The 15,694-nt window shown below is 37.7% G+C and overlaps 1 long non-coding RNA gene across 1 annotated transcript; it reads right to left on the bottom strand.

The window, feature by feature from the left end:
* Positions 1 to 1,284: 1,284 nt before the first annotated feature.
* Positions 1,285 to 12,539, bottom strand: LOC121634463. Its single transcript, XR_006009234.1, has 3 exons — positions 12,528 to 12,539; positions 11,719 to 11,725; positions 1,285 to 1,364 (listed from the first exon to the last, which is right to left on the bottom strand). It is a non-coding gene; the product is annotated as an uncharacterized LOC121634463 (long non-coding RNA).
* Positions 12,540 to 15,694: the final 3,155 nt, after the last annotated feature.

The raw sequence follows: 15,694 nt of genomic DNA, 5'->3' as shown, positions 1-15,694 counted from the left end.
GTCAGGCTTCCTCACTTTTCCTTGCAGAATGCAACATCTTGGGCATGGTTATATTTGAATAAATGGAATTTTTATATTTGTCTTTAAATGAGTACAAATCCTAGTGAAACTAATCACAGGTACATGTTCAGCATCTGCGAGGCTTCATGAGTTCCGTACTTAATTTTTTTTTTCTTTTTGCTGTGTGTGTGACCTTGAATATTACCACTTCAACTCACAGAACCATTTCAATCAGCTGGAAGGCATGAGGCAACACTTCACATGTAATTATCATGTCTATTGTATATGAGGTCCACAGGGACTCGTGAGTTGGCGTGTGTGGGTGGAGATAAAGGGAAGAGCTTCCCTCATAGATGTACTCATGCGTATAAAACTCAATGGTTAAAACATGGGGGGACGTTAAAGGGCACAAGCCATGCGTGTAAACACATTGCACAAAAATATAAAAGTAAGTGTTCACATGCACAACAGGACATCCAGACGCTCACAGGAGAGAGCTTTGAGTTTAGTAGGGCATGAAGTTAGCAAGGAGAACAAGTCTGGGCCATGAAGATTTCATGGACTGTCACTACGAGCAGAATAAATTACACACATGTGCATGCACGTTCATATGGTAATCCTTGTGAGGACACTCATTGACTTATCACAACTTTCTGATCCCAATTCCACCCCTAGTCCTAACCCTGTCCTAACAAGACCCTAAGACTTTTGGAAATGATCACGAAGAAACCCATTTACAGTTCCTGTTACTTCTTATCAATCACCACTCATTCTGGGTCCAATCATCTACTGTATGTGATGCTTAATTTTTCCACTAGCTGCGTTTCCATTACAGTATTTTGCAAAATAAAGGCGATATTTCTAACATTTCGATAAAGTGCTATTTGTGATTTGCAGGTGTTTCCATTGAACAGTGTTTAGCACATTAGCCGTTATTCTCGTAAAATCTTGTCCCGCGAGACTCTGCTTTAAGAAGGATAGAGATTTCTAAATCTTTGTAAAACTCTTGCATTTCGCAGTTTTTTGCTATCAAGGATGACGATTATATTTTTTTTCTTTTATCTTTTGTAAAAAGATTTCTGTCTCTTCCTGCGTCTACTTAGACTGCGCCATCTCTATTTGAAACTAACTGGTCACGTGACCTGCTACGTCATGTCCAGTGAAACATAAATGCGAGAAAAGTGTTTCCATTACACCTTTGCGATATACTTATATATCAACACGTCTGAAAACCACCTAGTGACAGCATAAAAACTTTTCAGTGACATTTGAGAGTTTTTTTGAAATGTAGGTATTTCCATTACCGGTTTGTTATTACGATATTTAGCTTTTGAGCAGTTCTAGGGGTAATGGAAACGCACCTACTCTCATCTTTGTGTTAATTTTTATTTAAACAAGTTATTCTCAGAGCTTCACAGGCATTCCACAAGTTATCTGCTTAGGTGAAGTCAGATAACAGACATTCAATCTTACAGCACATCGAGGCTTCAGTTAATGCCAGAAAGATTTGTTTCAAGTTGAACTGATTGCAGTGGCATGCGTTCGAGGGTACAAACATTTTTCATGGTCATTCTCTTTTCTAAATAATGTACACTTCCATCTCCATGTGATTTTCATCTAGAAAAGTTATTTTTCCAAATGAATTATTTGTGGGATAGATTTTTCTTTTATTAGTCCGTTGGCCTGTAGCTGCAATTTTGTAAGTCCATGCCAGTGTGAAATTGTCTTGTCAAAGTACTGTATAGCTGCAGGAGGGCTGAGAGCCTTTTACTGAAATTGCATTTAGGAGTCACAGACATTATTCAACATTTGACTTGTCTAGACATGTCATTGAGACCTATAGATTTGTGATTCTGCAAATGAAACATCTCTGCATGTAATCCAATGGGTTGCTGTTCCAAGACCTTTTCACTGTATATGTATATATATATACCTTGAATTTTATTTCTTTTTTGGTGTATAACATTAAATTTCTATAGTGTTAGCACAACCTTGGGATGATTTTTGCATGATTGGACTCTTTTTGACCTAAGTGGCTCACTGTGCCAAATTATAGCCCAATGTTGCCATCTGGTGGCTGCAAACAGATTAACACATTGTACATGCGCTGTTGTTCCCAAATTGAGGTCCCTGATCCTCCAAGAGGGTCCCCAAAAAGCACAGGGCTCTGCAAGGTTTCGACTGTACAAGGTTTTGACTGTACAGACCCTGTGTGATTGTTAAAATTAAGACCATGTCCACACAGTGACAAGCTGAGGTGTATCCGCTTACGTTTTTCATCATCTGGACACTGTTGTGTTTTAGGAGCCTGAAAACAAACTTGCAAAGTCAGTAAATGAGGTCATGAAATTCTGTTAAACAACCTTTAAAGCCTGAACAACGACATAGTAGACAGAAACTTCAATTTTTCTTTTTTTTCTTTTTTTTTTTTTTTACTATGCCTTGTAACAAAAAGTAACCAAAAATAAAGAAAAATAATATTTATATATGTAACATTTATTACTGAGTGATATGTCTGAATCGTAGTGCAACAGGTTTTTACCAGAGGGCAGAAGACAAATGTCAGATTGTATGCAACAGTATTGAACAAAGTTTTTACCATGAAATGATGCAATAGGTCTCAGAAACTTTATGTATCAAATATGATACAAATGGCATTTTATTATTACTAATTATATTAATTATTATTAGTTATTATTAATGGAAAACCTCTTGAGATGTAACATCTTGTTTTGCAAGTGGGGCCAAAAGACAAAGACATAGACATAACAATAGACACAAATATTTCAATATAACAAACATACAGTACAACACTATATGTAAAACAAGGACAGTACACAATACAACGACAAGCACTTAAACAAGATAATCAATAAAAAGTTTTGCTTTCACAACCCATATACATACCATCATTAACACAAAGTTTAGGTCAGTTACAATTTACACGATTGCAGATTAATGCATAAGGAGCAGCAAAGAAACAGCATTACAAACACTGAAAAACTGTTTTGAGGTGAGTATTAAGTAGGATTTTTAAGTAGGAGAGATTGTCACAGTTTCTTAAGGAGTAGATAGACTAGAACCGAATTAGAAGACATTTAAGATATGGAGGTAAGTCAAAATAAACACATTTAAAAATAAACTGAAAACAATGGCACCGTTATCTTCTGTCAGGCTGTAACCAATTAAGTTTCCCACATAGTATACAATGATGTATTCTATAAGGACATTTTAAGATGAATCTACAGAGGGTAATAAATAAGATATTTAATGGTTTAAGATTTATATTGTATGTATTTTGATAAATTATGTCAGCAAAATCAATAAAACGTAATATCAACTGAAAGACAATTTTCTAATTTGTTGTGTAAAACAATTTGATGATCGGTAAAAAGGCATTAAGCAAAAGTACGTTCTTTTGATTATATAATCAATATGTGGTTTAAATTTGAGTTCTTGGTCTAGCAGGACACATAAATATTTAACAGTAGTTTCATCATTCATTATTTGCCCCATTATCAAAACTGATATTTATATTAGCTGAGTAAAGCAAATTTCTTGTACCAAATAGCATGCAAGTGTTTTTTTTTTAAAGTTAAGTTTTAGAAAATTTACTTTTAGCCAGTTTTGAATTAAATTAAACTCATCCTGTTGTAGATATTGTAAATTGGGTATATTTGAGCCTGACAGATAGATGACAGTGTCATCAGCATACAGATGAGTTTGACAGTTAATACAAACTTGAGGAAGGTCATTAATAAAAATAGAAAATAATTAATCATATAATAAATTAAAAGAATGAAAAAAGCTACTTAGTCAGCCACACTTTGTGCATCCAATTAGTTTTCGTCCATGTACATTAGTGAGGTTCACAGCTTTCGGGTAGTTGCATGAAGGGAGCCCTCCCCCCTACAAAATTGGTTGGGAACCGTTGCTCTAGTTGATCACATTTTATTAAAATAATGTAAAAGATTTAATATCTTTTAATGAATTAAAATTTCATGCAGCTAAAAAAAAATTACTCGTATTTTTATCTGACTGTATTTTCTTCCATTCTTTTCTGTCTCTGCCTTCCCAGGTTTCATCTAGTGCTTTCCATTTGTCAGTTTCAATTTTATTGTGCCTGTGCTTCTTACCTTGAATCACTCAGTGCTTATATTGCAAAGCTTCTCTCTCTCTTTATCTCCCAGAGAGACACAGACAAATGATTCTTGCATATTTTCAATCAGTTTAACAAACTTATCTTCATCTTAATTTTTGTCTGTTATTAACTTTCCCTTCATCTCACCTCTCACTGTTGTGATTAGTCTCTAGTTCTTCTTCTATCCCTTCTGACTAAGAGCATTATATTAATCACCCTGTTGGTAGAATGGTCAATTGATTCAATACTCATTGTGATTTTATTATTCATGGAAAGAAAGATTGAGAAAAGATTAAGTGGCTTTGAATGCTCCTCCATAGAACTATCAAAACTATCCACATAAATCCACAAAACACACACACTGATGGAAAAGAAAAATTGTCCTCACAGCAGGTAGCAGTAGTACATTCTCTATTTATAGAAATTGCATCATTAGCTAAAGACCCTGTAATATGATTACAGTAAATGATCCTTACATTGATAGTTTTACAGTCAATGACTTCTCACTCTTATCAACCCTGATTTGCTCTAAAAAAATGAATAAGACTCATTAAGAGGTGAAACACCATGTTTGGCTTGTTGAACCTCACATTTAATTAAAAATCCCTCTAGCACCACTCAAGAGAATGTGAGAGTGATGTGGATGATATGGAATGAAAATCTCTCTCTCTCTCTCTCTCTCTCTATATATATATATATATATATATATATATATTATGACTGCATTTGAGGAGGTGCCAGAGTTTAGCTCTCCACTGGGAGGGGCTCCTCACTCTTGAGGTGAAGTGCTTACTTACTGGCATGCCAGATTCACTGGTATCTGAAGATTTGCTTGGGGCAGATGGATAGGCCACGAAGGCCAGTTGATGGCTTACTGCCTGAGAGGCTTGAGTGCTGGAATTGCTAATGATTGAGAGAGATACAGGAAAAAAAAGATGAATTGTGGTTGACCAACATGCCTGCTTGTGGTGCCTTTCATATAAAATCAACTGAAGCCTGTGCAGACTCCCCACTCCCACTGACTCCCTGCTTCAGGCAGCAACACTGGGGTACAAGCATCTAGCTTAAAAATGAAATCAGTACAAGTTGGATCCCACCTTGTAAAGCCTATAAATCTTGAATGAACATGTAAAAAATTAACAGGCCAGATCACTGTATTAGTGCTGTTTGGTATTTAGATTATTATATCATGAACAAAACAAAGATATTTTTGCACAGTTGTAGGACAGCTTTGCAGAACTGCAGGGGCACAGTATAGTCATAAATCCCCATTTAATGAAAAAGGATGAGCTTGCACTTAAAACAGTAAGGCTGTGACAGAGTGTTTTTATTTGTGGCAAAAACATTAGAATGCACTATTTTTGGGAATGTGGTTGAACTTTTAGGGTGTCACTCAAAGCTTGAGTGGAACTTAAACCTTTTGTAATTTGAAGCTGCTTCTCATCATCATTGACAACTCAGCATAAAAGAACATAGAAACAGGATGATAACAAAAAGAAAATATTTTTCTTCTTTTTTTTTGGCTTTGGTGACCTTTATTCAACAAGTGTAAAGACAGGATAGTTGGCAGAGAGAGGGGATGCCATGCTTCATGTGAACACTGCCCTGAGCTGACTGTGACAAGGACCTTTACCTGATGAGCACTTGAACTGTCCAGCACCTCATGAAAAGCATATATATATATATATTTTTAATGTCTAAGTCCTGAGCCAGTCATCCAACTCGGCAATCGACACTGTTGAAATGAAAAGCTGTGTTTCACGGGTTAACAAAGTATTTTTCCAATCTTGCTTGATATAGTAGTTCAGAAGTTTAATGATATTTTCTTAATAAACCAAATGTTAAGGGGCAAAAAATGAGGTAAGCACTTGGATTCTTTTCCTATTCAGCCATGTTGCTTTTATATGTGCAGAATATGGGTTAACACTGTCTTGCTGAAATTAGCAAGACATTGCCTTGAAAAAGACTTCTCCATGCAGTAGCAACATGCACTTACTGGCCACTTTATTAGCTGCACTTTGCTAGCTCAGGGTTGGACCTCAGAATTGCCTTAAATCACAAATGGCACAGATTAAACAAGGTGTTGAAACATTCCTCAGAGATTTTGGCCCATTTCGACATGATAGCATCACAGTTGTTACAGATTTGTCGACTGCACATCAGAGGATGGGTACACTGTGGTCATGACGGGATGGACATGGCCAACAACAATATTCAGGTAGGCTTTGGTGTTTAAACAATGCTCAGTTGATACTAAGGAGCTCATTGTGTGCCAGGAAAGTATCTCCTACTACACCATTACACCACCAGACCGAACTGTTGATACAAGGTAGGATGAATCTATGCTGTCAGGTTGTTTGCAACTAATTCTGACCCTACCTTCTGAATGTTGCAGCTGAAATAAAGAGTCATCAGACCAGATGCTTTTCCAATCTTCCTTTGTCAAAATTTGGGGAGTTCAGCTTCACTAGATATTTTCTCTTTTTCAGAACATTCTCTCTAAACTCTAAAGATGTTATATATATATATATATATATATATATATATATATATATATATATATATATATATGTATATATAGTACCAAGGCCTCAGTGTACTTCTTTTTGCCACATTTATTGCTTTTCCTCCCCTTCCTTATTTGTTGTATCATATTCACTGTGGGCGGCTGCCCTCTTTGCTCTGGTTCTGCATTGATTTAGTAAATTCTTTTATATATAATATATCTGACGCGCTAGACAGGAAGGGTCAGAGCAGGCTCTATCTTCTGAGGAGACTGCGGTCTTTTGGAGTGAAAGGGGTACTCCTGAGGACCTTCTATGACTCTGTGGTGGCATCAGACATCCGGTGTGGTCTGCTGGAGCAGCAGCATCACAGAGAGGGAGAGGAAGAAGCTGGACAAACTCATCAGGAAATCCAGCTCTGTCCTGGGCTGTTCTTAGGACTCAGTAGAGGAGGTAGATGACAAAAGGGTCCTGGCAAAACTGACACCCATACTGGACCATGAGACACACCTGTCTGCTCTGTAGAGCAGCTTCAGTCACAGACTGGTCAATCACCGCTGTGCGAAGGAAAGATACCAGGTCTTTCCTCTTTACGCAGGTCTTTCCTCCCTGCTGCTGTCAGACTTAACAACAAACACATGTAAACTGTCTTTACAAATTTATAAACGTGTTTATGTACAGGCTGCACGGTGGTATGGTGGTTACCACTGTGGCCTCACAGCAAGAGGGTCACTGGTTTGAACCTTGGCTGGGGGGCGGTCCGAACAGTGACCTTTCTGTGTGGGTTCTCTCCGGAATGTTTGAATGTTTAATTACATATTTATATACTGCACATATTATTTAGTATTTTTGTGTGTGTTCCTGTTTTGTGCTTTTGCTTACTGCACCTGTACTGTTGCAACAATGCAATTTCCCCACTGAGAGATCAGTAAAGGTTTTCTTATTCTTATTTTTATTCTTATTCTAATTCTTATATCTCTCAGATCTGAATGCTGACCAACAACAACAAAAACAAAATTAATATAAACTTAAAAAATGAAATCCACAAATATGCCTACATTAGTTTTACATGTTTGTGCAAGCATTACACAACGCTGTGTCCTAATGTTTTGGAAAAATGTTTCCAGCACCAAACTCTAATGAACATATTTGAACATAAAACTGCAGCCTTCACTGAAGTGAGATATTGACTGTTAGATGGTGTTTGAGATTTGTGAGATATAATGTGTGATGGATTGTACGTCTGTTGCATAGAGAATAAAAAGTCTTGGGTAATGACTGTGCCTTTGGTGGTTAACAGTGTGTTATCAACATTTACGATTTGAGGTGTGTTAGAGCAAAGTGCTGAGGACTTTGAAATGCTTTAAGAAGCTTAATCAACTACCACCACTGGATAGCACTGAGAGCAAGGTAGAAATCAATGTTAAATGGTCTGTTGTGCAGTCTTATGTATTGTGGAAGTAGATACAGGAGACAGGCCACTACATCATAAGTGGCTTTTTTTTTTGTTTGCTAGCGAGTAAACTCTGAGGTTTATTGGCAGGTGGCTGAATTATCTTTGGAACCCACTGTCAACTGTGGGTTGTGTTTTTTCCACAAACGTTATAATGCCTTCAGGCATCTGTCAAAATCTACTCCTTAATTTAGCTTTTAAAATATAGCAGATATCTGAGGAGCTCAGAAAAAGTGCCATCAGGCTGGAAAATATGACGAAACCTGATCCAAAAGACTTGAGTTAAGCTAATCTACAGTCAAACCGGTTGTGGACAATAGAGGAAATTCAACAGCAGAGTTGTTGTTATGTGTAGCCATATTCTGCTCTGGCTGAATCTCTGTTTGGCAAGCTCCAACTTTCACTTGTCATCACTCTGTGTCACTCAGTGGTGCAGTACTGTTTGCAACAGGGAGACTTGACTGTGCATGTGCTCTACATACTGAAACCAGTGTGTTCAGTAGTCTGGGTTTTTCCTTTTCCACCCCTCACTCTGCAGTCACCTGACATTCCCATGTGGATTCCAGTATTTTCCATGGCATTGAAGTTTTTCACAGGTGACATTTCATACACCTCAGGTTACCAAGGCATTGCACTGCACACATGGTGCACTTTTCTTGTCTTTTCATCTTTTCTGCTAAGCCACCTGCAGGCCTGTGTGTCACTGAAGAAGAACAGCACAATATATGCAATATAGGAGTTGGATTTTTAATCTTTTAAAGAAAGAATGCCACTTATATGTAGTGACTGTGTGTAACAACACAGTTCTGTTTCGGTGGAATGAACAAGAACTGTGTTTACTCTGAACTCTTAAGTTAGATTTGTCATGGACATGAAGGCCTTTGCAAGATTAGACTTTCAGTGTCCGTCTTTTGTTCCGGGGCAAACTGATACAGAAAGAATTCTAAATTCAGAATAGTCAGGTCTGTTTCTTTGAGCCATTTGCATATTTCAAGACAGATGGTACATATTATACTGAAGTAAGACTTCTTTGTGAATAGAAATAGGTTCCGATGAATGGAAGCAGGAGCAGCCCATGAACCACCCCTGAGTAATAGAAAAACAGCTGGGATCAAGAACCAGAAGTGACTGTTCGGCTCTCACATTAATATGTTTAATGAACCACATAAACAAATGTGTTTATAAATGTAAAAAACAACAAAAAAAAACTGCTTGTATTATAAACAAAAGCAACATGTGGCGGAGGGGGTCATCTAAGTGGACTTCTTTGCTGCACCCTGTGGTGGCTCATCTCTCAGTTTTAATTACAAAACATGAGAAACACAAGTGGAGTGGGTGATAGTGCCCTGGTTCATGGGACATTGGGGTGCTGGCCCACATCGGGTGGTCGTCTAGAGGGCCTGGTCCTCCTGGGAATTGTGTGGGCCCTGTGCTTTTGGGGAAAGGGGGTGGCTTTCAAGCTCTTGGGGCCCTTGGCCCTGTGCTCTGGCCGCTCTGGATGGCCATTGCCCGGTGGGGTTGGTGGGTGCCGATCTTGGCCCACCAGGGCCTGTGCCCAGTGATAGCGGGGGGCTCTGGCTAGGGTCTTCCTCTGCCACCTTCTGGGCAGGTCCTCGGTCATCTTGGTGGTGGAGTGGTTGGGATTCGGGGCTCTGGGTCACCCAAGTCTGCCTCTAGCCTTCGTAGAGGTGTGATAGCAGTCATCTTGGAAATGACACAACCATAGCTTCTTACCAAACAAGAAGGAGAAGCGAATGAAAGAGCTCATTTGTATCAAATCTTCTCTTTCTCTTTAGAAAACATGTTATACAAGCAAAAGTAACACAATAAATCTATAAGATTCTACTAATTTTTTGTCTACTACACAAGCCACTGGAAGATCATTGTCACATGTTTTACATCATGGACTTTGAAACCATCCAAGAGTAGAGGCGCCTGCTCCAAAATCAACACCCTCAAGGTTAACTTAGGTGTTTAACTGACTGCGCAGACAACAGAATAGCCTTCAAGAGAAAAGCACTTGCTTACATGAGAGAAACCTTAATTGTTTTAACCTAACCCACAATGACCAGAGCTGTCTGTGCAAAACTGAGGAATTTCGTCGCAAATTCATTGCACATGTAATTAGTTACAGTGGCAATAATTCTCTGGGGCTGTTTTGCATGCAGTTTCAATACTAGATTGCAGTAAGTAGGCAGAATAATGAAGAACATCCCAAGATTCTTCAGCATTACCTCCAACCCTCAACTTGACAGTTGAAATTTGTACAGATTTTGTCCGGGTCCAGGCTTGGCATGACCTTCCTGAAGTCCTGACCTCCAAGAATATCTGAACTGTGCTTTTAGGTCAAGTCTGTGCCAGGGAATCAACTAATTTAAACTACAACAACTCTGCCAAGAATAGTGATCAAATGTCCAACCAGAATTCTTGTAGAAGCTTGTGGTAATGGTAATGGTTATGCAAGGCATCTGATTAAGGTACAAGTTGGTAATTTGCATTCAGCCAAATATTATATGTCCCATATATTTAAAAGTGTTTGTGTAGTCTTCACCCTTTTGTTGACTTCCGAAAGCTCACACTGAATAAAGCTATAATACAGCTTCTTACAATACCCCCCTTTAAAGAGAGCAACAAAGAAATCACTTAAAGCCCAATACAGCCATAACCCTGATGTCCCTAATTAGTATATGGAATTTACCAAACATAACAGCATGTGCATGAAAACTGGTGGCTGTAATGTTTTTTCACTCTTAACTGTCTATATGTAGTTGCCCATCTTGGTCAGCAGATGTCACTATGCTACAACAAGAGGGAGGAAGAACCAAGCAGAAGACTGAAACTTCTATTAGAGCAATTGATTCAAAGCTTCGTATCAGCAAATCGATCATCTTATTTTCAACAAACTCAGTGAAAAAAAACGTCACTTTTTGTAATCGGCACTCTGACATATGCAGTGCAGCAATTATTGATGGCTCACTTTGCTGTTCCTCTTGGGTGGGGATGGAGTACAGTGATGACTGCAGAGGAAATCCACATGGGGTTACAGTGACTACATTCAGACACTGATATGTCATATATTAAAGTCCTCCAGGTTTTGTATTGCTTTTTTTTAAAAAAGCTATTGGTATTCTCAAGTGTGAGTGTTTGTGTTTATGTACTGTAAATGCTTTTGTGTGACTTTTCTGTGTGTTTACCTTCATCCCTTTACTCTAATGAATGCACATCTGTGTGTGTGTTCCCTGTAGATTCATCAATAATGTCTTGCTTGAAAGAAACCTTATATAGCTTGTCCATGGGGGATCTGCTAATAAGCACCCAACTTATCCTCAGCTTCTTCACTGCGCATGTGTGAAAAACCAACGGAGACCGGTTCACTTGTATATTTGATTATTTTGTCTTGTCTATCTACAGTTTGTGTTTACTAAATCAATAAACAGATCTTGTAAAGAAACAGTAGAGTCTCTAATATTAACATTTTTATGATGCATGTATTATAAAGTTATTTCAGACCAACAGAGAAGCATCAATATGTAGGTATCTGGGTGAGGTAGAAGAGCTGGAGGCGAGTGCCATTCAGTATGGCCTTGTTTGCAGCTTCATTAATTCTGTCTCCAAAGGACTGCTCTTCTTCACAAGTGTGCACATGTTTGTGCACAGCAAGCTGTTTCACTGGTCAAACCTTCTATGTATGCATGTGTTATTCATGCTGTATGCTTATAAAGTACTTATAGGCACACGTCAGTGTGTGCATACATTCCTCTGTGTTTGCTGTGTTGTGTATGTGCTGACTGCACAGCTCATTACAGACCACCAGGGAGTGTTGTGGCCTCTAACTAGCAAGTTGGAAAATGCCAAGCCCCCAACCCAAACATTGAAGCAGACATGGGGAGATATAGAAGCTGACCTTGCATTTCCACTGCTCTGTTGTCAAATCAAACAGGCTGCGAGGGACAGTTAATGTGTATTTAGTATTTTGGAGTATGGTGTGACTGTAGCTGTTTGTAAGCAAGATTTCACAGGACCTACCAAGCTGGATTTAACAAATCTTTGTGGAGAGTTGGGACATGAGTGAATTAAGAACCAATGATATTTTGGTGCAGAGATGATCACCTTCATTAAACTTGCAAAATGCTGCATTGGCCTTGGCTGAATATGAAGTGCCATAGTTTAAAAACCACATTATACAGTGATGTGAGAAAACCTTAAATGTTTTAGTGGAAAGGAACTGATAGTCAGCCTCATAGGTGCTTGAATGTGAATTCAGCTTAGATGCATTAAAACAGGGCTGAAGGTAAATCCATCTCTCATTACGGACAGATTAATAAAATATGGAGTGTTGCAGTCCTGTAATAATACTGATAATGAGTAGGACAGCCTTCTTGTTTTGCCTCCATGAAACTAGGATAACAAACTCTCCAAAGATATAAACATCTGAAAAGTAATGCGCTCCAACGGGAGGGTTGCTGTGGCAGAAAATCAGATAGAAGTGGAAAAGAGTTCTTCATTTTAGGGCTGGCAAATTTAGATTTTTCTGAAAAAAGAAAGAAAGAAAAAAAAAGGCTTTCTGGAACAGAACCCAGGAGACTCTTATGCAAGTGGTCGGAAGTGGATCAATATTTAGTCAGATTAAATTGTTGACATTAGTGACCTTGGAAAGTTGTTGAATTGGATGTCACTTCAGCATCTTTATAACTTTGGAACTACCTGGGATTAGAATACCAGAACAAGAAGGATTAGAAACCAGACTTCAAACAACAAACTAGTGGGACAATCTAGAATTAGTTGATACTACATCAGCCATTTCACCTTTTAAACAGATTGTAACAGGTTTAATAAAGTTTAACTAAAAGGAAGTCCAGCAAAAAAACAAGATAATCCAAGAAGGGGATCTTTTGCAAACTCTTGCAAGAGATATTGGCTGCTGTACATTTGTTATATGATGTATATGACTGTTGGACATTGTCAAACCTTTATTTTTATCTGCAGTTTTATCCTATTTATTCTGTTTATTTATATTTATCTACTAGCTTGTGCGTATTCAGTCTTGTTTTATTTGTGTATCATTCTATTTTTATACTTATTCTATTTTTATACGTACTATTTAGGGGGCTTGCACCGGGATCGGCGTAACTAATTTCATCCATGTTTAACTTGTGTTGGAATGACAATAAAGAATCCTTGAATTCCTAAAAAAGAAAAAGAAAAAAAAAAATCCAAGAACAATTAATAATAAACACAAAAGGAAGAAACAAACACGGGGAAAAATAGGATCCACAAACAAGATACAGCCTGGTTCTTTGATTGATGAAACACCTGCAAAATATGTATTTTAAGAAACAATATAATGGTTAACTTGATTTTAAAAATGAGCTGAACATCCAAACCTAACTGTCTGGTTTAGTTGCGTAATCCGAATCAAAGCATCAAGTGAAACAAAAGCAGCTCAAGACAAAAATAAAGTTTAAAACTAAAAGAAGTTATGTAAAAAAGGACTGATGTGAATAAATGACAAACTCTGGTCTCCAGGCTTGCAGTCATGACTGTAACACCATCAGCAAACTCTTCCAGCATAATGCAGCCTTTACCTGACAGTTTCCTGGAGCTGTCATCACATTGTATTCCAATGTGTAGTTATTTTCATATCTACCTAGAAAAAAGAGGGGGAGTCATGTTGAAAGGCATCAGTCAATACTTTTCTTGACAGTTTAATAAACTTACATGAGACTGTTGAGGTGATTACAACATCTGTCACAAGGGGCAGGATGGGACATAGGACACACAGGGACCAACATATTTATATGACCTGAGAGAAAACATTAAAAACAAGGCTGGAGGCAATATATCAAATTAAAACAAGGGCCACAAAGTTTCAATGCATCCATGACCACGTATAACTAAATACACTTGGTTCCCTGGTTTTTGCTTGCAGTCATCTTTAAGAGGATTGTTTGCAAATGGAATTTGCATAGACTTGACTAAACTGTCTCAAACGAAACCTGTATAAAACTACCCTGAGTTTTTATTGCTTCTTATATACATCACCTCACAAACACTCATAGGTCACTTATTGGGTACACTTGTTCAATTTTGTGTTCATACAATTAGCTACTTAGCTAATCACATGGCAGCTCGTTGCATTAAGCATGTACAGTGTGTGGTCAAGATGACTTGCTGGAGTTCAAACTGAGCATTGGAAAACGGAAGAAAGGGGATGTAAGGGATTTTGAATGATGCAGGAATGTTGGTGCTAGACAGGTTGGTCTGAGTATTTCAGAAACAGCTGATCTACTGGGATTTTCATGGACATCTCTAGGGTTTACAGAGAAAGGTCTGGAAAAGATAAAATATCCAATGAGCAACAGTTGTCTGGACCAAAATGCCTGAGAAGTTTGGGTAGACTGGTTATGGTAATTTTATAGTCTCAAAAGCAGAGGGATAATATGATATAACAGTAACAACGACATAAATCACTTAGACTAACATGTAATAATGCAGTTTCAAGGAAATACAAGCTTCAGTTTGCTATGAATTCTTCATATTATAATAATTATGGATGGTCTCTGAAGCCCCTCTCACCCCTTTAAAACAGTGATCAATGGTTTAATCCACACCTGCACCGGCTGTTTTACCTGAGTGACGTATCCAACCGATAGCCTGATGAGTGATTGGACAGTAACCAGACGCAGCAAAAAGTCTTTTTACCACAACAATCTGATATTCAATTCTAACTTGAATCCATATTCATTTAAATGTAATTAGATTATAAATTCTTTATTTGTATGTTTTCCTTTTGGTTGACAACAGACATCTTTTGTTCACAAACCCTATTACAACCATATTATTATTATTATTATTATTAACATTCTGCAAAGTGAAGTAAACAGAACATAACACGTCTTATTTTATGAACATAGTGGGTGTTCATGATAAAACATGTGATCTGAGTAAAGAGGGGCCTGTGGCCCAATAGAGCTCCATGTCTAGAAACGCCCTTTTAACACTTTAGATGTTTGTGAGAACTTTAACCTCCAGCTAAATTTCACTTCAAAGTAGACGGTTATTTCACCGACTTACTGTAAACGTTTGAAAAGGAACCTGATAAGCCATGAGGAGAGGAAGATGAGCATGGTCAAAACATACTGAGAGGTTGTTTAAACTCAGATATAAATTAGATATAAAAGCATTTTTTATCTTTTGTGAGAAGATGGTTGTACTTGTATAATATTTACATTAACTGTGTCTAATGTATCATTTTAAGATTTAAAACTCATCATAATTTGTTGTTATTGGTAATGATGAAGTGTATTTACTGGGGATACTTCCAGTAAATAGGTTATTTCACTTCACTTTTGATATTTTCAGTTATGTTGCCTAAAGCTCACACTTTAAGCATATGTTTACAGAACTACATGTTCTTAACATTATCAAGTGTAACACATTTTTAAGCGTTTTCTTTTGGGCTTTAGCTCGGCCTGAGGAGATGGTGATGATCAAGTAGACAGGTTAAAGAAAGTCTTTTAGCCTCAAGGCATCTCAGAAAATGAGGTGAAACTAATAAAAGCAGACAAGTTCGAAGGGGAGCATTTTCATACTTTG

The sequence above is a fragment of the Melanotaenia boesemani genome, chromosome 23 (genome assembly GCF_017639745.1).
Source record: "Melanotaenia boesemani isolate fMelBoe1 chromosome 23, fMelBoe1.pri, whole genome shotgun sequence".
Lineage (NCBI taxonomy): Eukaryota > Metazoa > Chordata > Actinopteri > Atheriniformes > Melanotaeniidae > Melanotaenia > Melanotaenia boesemani.
Note: the sequence above shows the minus strand (reverse complement) of the source record. Positions and strands in the feature narration are given on the sequence as shown.